Source organism: Octopus bimaculoides, chromosome 9 (assembly GCF_001194135.2).
Source record: "Octopus bimaculoides isolate UCB-OBI-ISO-001 chromosome 9, ASM119413v2, whole genome shotgun sequence".
Classification (NCBI taxonomy): Eukaryota; Metazoa; Mollusca; class Cephalopoda; order Octopoda; family Octopodidae; genus Octopus; species Octopus bimaculoides.
Window position 1 is genome coordinate 467,343 of NC_068989.1, and position 4,238 is coordinate 471,580.

General features: G+C 34.0%; 1 protein-coding gene across 1 annotated transcript in view; it reads right to left on the minus strand.

Moving 5' to 3' along the window:
- The window catches only part of LOC106880231 (polycystic kidney disease protein 1-like 1), a 246,725-nt gene that overhangs the window by 129,879 nt on the left and 112,608 nt on the right, over positions 1 to 4,238 (minus strand). The window lies entirely within an intron of this gene.

Below are 4,238 nucleotides of genomic sequence, written 5' to 3' on the forward strand. Positions count from 1 at the left end.
GTGTGTGTGTGTGTGTGTGTGTGTGTGTGTGTGTGTGTGTGTGTGTGTGTGCGTGTGTGTGTGTGTCTCTAGATAGATAGGAGGGATTATGCTAACTGATGTGTGTTAATGGTGGCTAATCACAAATCAAGAAGACAGAAAATAGAAATTTAGGATTAAAACTTCCTATGATAACACTGTAGACATCTTTTGCTTTATTCTGGTCTCAACAAAGCACAGCTTCCTCGTATATTAGATGACTGAATCAATAAGTAAATTCACAAGATTGTACAATTATTGATTTAGAAAAATAGAGGAATTTCAAGAATAAATAATTGATATCTGCCATCATCATGGAAAAGAACAGCGAAGTTAGAATTTTGACACATTTGAAGCAAAGGAAGGATTGGAGAAAAGTAATGAGAAATACTGAGTTGATAAAAAGAAAGTTTTCCCTTCAAGGTTTTAGGGATGTTGTGGTTGTGAACCCGCATCCAGCAACACCACTAAAGTAGCCAATTATGTAAAAATATTTGATTGGACAATTCTGGTATTTTATACCTAATAATGCCTTAATATTTAATATTAAGTTTCAGTTATAAGATTTAAGAGAACCTCCATTTATGATAGAGTGTTTGATGAAAGAGGTTTGGTCGCTCTACTGAGCAGGGTAACTATGTACCTGTTTATCAAAGATATATTTAAGACGCAACAAAAATTTTAGGAAAATAAAAATAAGAAATAAGTGGAAATTTTACCGGTGAGTGTGTTAAATTTTAATGCACAATAAGAAAATGACTCTCCCAAGACACAACAGAATATGCTTCAACACACAAAATCACAAAAAATCTTGCAAACCAAATCCAAAAACGAAATATTTAATGTTGTTATAATTTTATGTTTACGAAGATATAAAGGAGTGTTAGCGTTTGTTTTGAAGTGAATCTTTCAGAAATATATATCATCATCATCATCATCGTTTAACGTCTGCTTTCCATGCTGGCATGGGTTGGACGATTTGACTGAGGACTGGTGAAACCGGATGGCAACACCAGGCTCCAATCTAATTTGGCAGAGTTTCTACAGCTGGATGCCCTTCCTAACGCCAACCACTCCGAGAGTGTAGTGGGTGCTTTTACGTGTCACCTGCACGAGGGCCAGTCAGGCGGTACTGGCAACGGCCATGCTCAAAATGGTGTCTTTTATGTGCCACCCGCACAAGAGCCAGTCCAGCGGCACTGACAACGATCTCGCTCGAAAATCCTATGAAGACCAGTCAGGCTGAAGGCCATATATATAGTAGATTTATCTGAAAAGCTGCTCAAAAGGTAGCTGGGGCTATACAAGAAGATGAAATGGTTGTCCTGATAGTGATATGACACTTGTAGAGTGGAACTGTTTAACTGGGAAGAAGTGAAGTCTATTTTTGGCCTCACAGATAACAATTATACAATAATAAAGATGAATTGTGATATGCTGCACTGCAGAACTACAATGAAGAGAACTTTGATAACGATGTGGCTTCTTCTATTGCTGTTGTTGTTGCTGCTGCTGATGGTGACGATGGTGATGAAGTGCATGGAATTTTACTCATTAAGTTACTCTTATCATATTTCGTTTTGAGACATCTAATTGCTTAAGTTATTGTCCAATACAGAGTCATCTGTTGCAAGGCTCATGAGTTTGTAGATAATGTAACACAATCAGCAAAACAAAAGTAAGTCACCAAGATTTATGTGATAAAGATTTCCCATTATGGACCCCTTCAATGTTTTGTAAGATAACAATGCCTTGTTTAAGACATGCAATGGTTTAAGATTTCTCATCTTGATTATATTGTTATCAATGATTTAACAACACTAATTTACTTTCTTGTACAAATATAATGAACCATATGGAAACCAGCAAATGTCAGAAACAAACTGCTGCTACTGCTGCTACTACTACTACTACTACTCCTACCATATACACAACTGCTACTTTTTTGAATCAAGCTTGAAGAAATAGGTAATTGATAAAGCATTATTTTGCTGCCACCTCTCAGAGATTCTAGAATCAAGTCTCAGATATTCCTTAATACAGATATTCTTTGTAACATAACATTTTTTTATTAATCAAATAATTTGCACACACACACACTTTAGAAAAAACAAGTAAAGAGTCGATATCCTCCACCATCACCACTACAAGAACTGGAGACTGTTTTAGCTGAAGAATGGACAAAAATTCCTTTGGAAACAATTCAAACTTTGTACGAGTCCATACCTCATAGAATTCAAGCTGTAATTACTGCCAAAGGCAGTCCTACCCCATATTAAAATAAATTTGTTTGAAATTTTAAAGTGTTCCCATTATTTTGTCCAATCCCTGCATATCAACATAAAAGAAACTATTTTTTCCTTTTTTTCCTTTCTCCACCAGAAAATCTGAAATTTAATTTACTCTTCTGACATTTTCACATCCATATTATTCAATTGTAAAAAATATTGAATTGGCAGCACATTTAGATTTCTAGCTTACTAGAATACTTTGTGTATAAAGATACACTTTTATGCTTGTTTGTGCTACTTCAAGTTATATAGAGTAAACGGTAAATAGATTTTCAGCTATATCTTGGTGGGGTCATTATGTCAACAAGAAACATACGTGTGGAGAGAGTGATATATCTCAGCTTGAGAACCACTAACCAAGTTAAGAATACATAAAAAGAGAGAATACAGAGACTAACATTTAAGGGTTAGTTACTACTATGCAGAGTAATAAATAGAAAAGTAAGAAATAAATACCAGAAATGCATATTTTCAAAATAAATCAGATCTAAAACTTTAATTTAGTTAGCCATAAATTCAACAGAAAGAGAGGGCTGAGAGAGAGGGGGAAGAGGGTAAAGGAGAGAGAGTGTGTGTGTGTGTGTGTGTGTGTGTGTGCTTGTTCCCTGCAAATATCTAAAATAGTTCAACTATCATTGTTATTAGTTCCATCTTTCAACAGCACCACATCATTAACGTCAAGGTTATAAGCATAATTTTTGCTTAGATCTTTCAATGTTTCCCCCCCCCCCAATGTTTTATGCTGGTTTGGAGTCTATTTGAGGCTATTTGTTTGTGAATTCTGACAGGTCAGACAAGTAAGCAAGTAGAGAGACTCCAGTGTTAGGTTGTACCATTGTGACCCAGGCACTCCACCTCCCCACCCCCAATCTCTCTGCAATAAACTAAGAAGAAAAGTATAACTCACTTCCTACTGTGCCTGGCAATAGAGAGACCAGACCTTAGAATTACTTACATAATGAGACGAAAATACTCAAACTGAAATACATTTCACATGCAAAGTAGGGTACAGTGTGTCCATCACAGACAGATTAATATACAAGGAACTAATATGTCATTCAAAATTATTTGTTGACCATTCACTTAACTTTAATAACAGATAAGAAACCACCCTAATCAGGCATTCATCCATCACAATTAAGAGATAATTTATAGAGAAATGAATCGATAATGAGCAGAGAAATTTTCATCATGGTGGCAAATGAGTTCCTTTAATCCAAGAGCAGCGGATGTTTTGAAAAAGAACTCTAAATTTCATTAGCTTTCAAATAATTAAATTGGAATTGGAAGATGTCGCAGCTTATTTGAAAATTTAAGGTATATTATAGTTATGACATTAAAATATGTGTTTATGATTTATCATAAAAAGATGCTACAAATGTAAATATGTTAAATTATAAATTATCATATATATATATATAATTTAGTTATTAGGATTCATTAGAATCTTGACACGTAAACACACAAGACACCAAAAATGGCTAGGTACAATAACATAAAGCTCACAGTGAGGTAAACAACATTGAAGACATCAAATACTGGTAGGATACTATAGATATGCAAGTATCAAATCCAATTTAAACCAAAGATTCCAACTCTGGCATAGGTACAGTGTGGCAGAGGTATAAAAAGTAAGTACATGACAGCTGTTTTGGTAGAATTTTATTAATGCATTCATAGAAGATTACATCATATAATCCACCAGCCTGAACCAATGTTAGAAATCTCACCTGTTTGAAATTTTACCTGATGATTGTGAATTATATTTTATGATATAATCTTTGATGAATGTATTAATAAAATTCTACCAAAACAGCTATCGTAAATTTTGAACGTCATGTGTTTGCTTTATATATATATACATATATATATATATATATATATATATATATATATATATACACACACACATTAAACACTGCGTTGCAA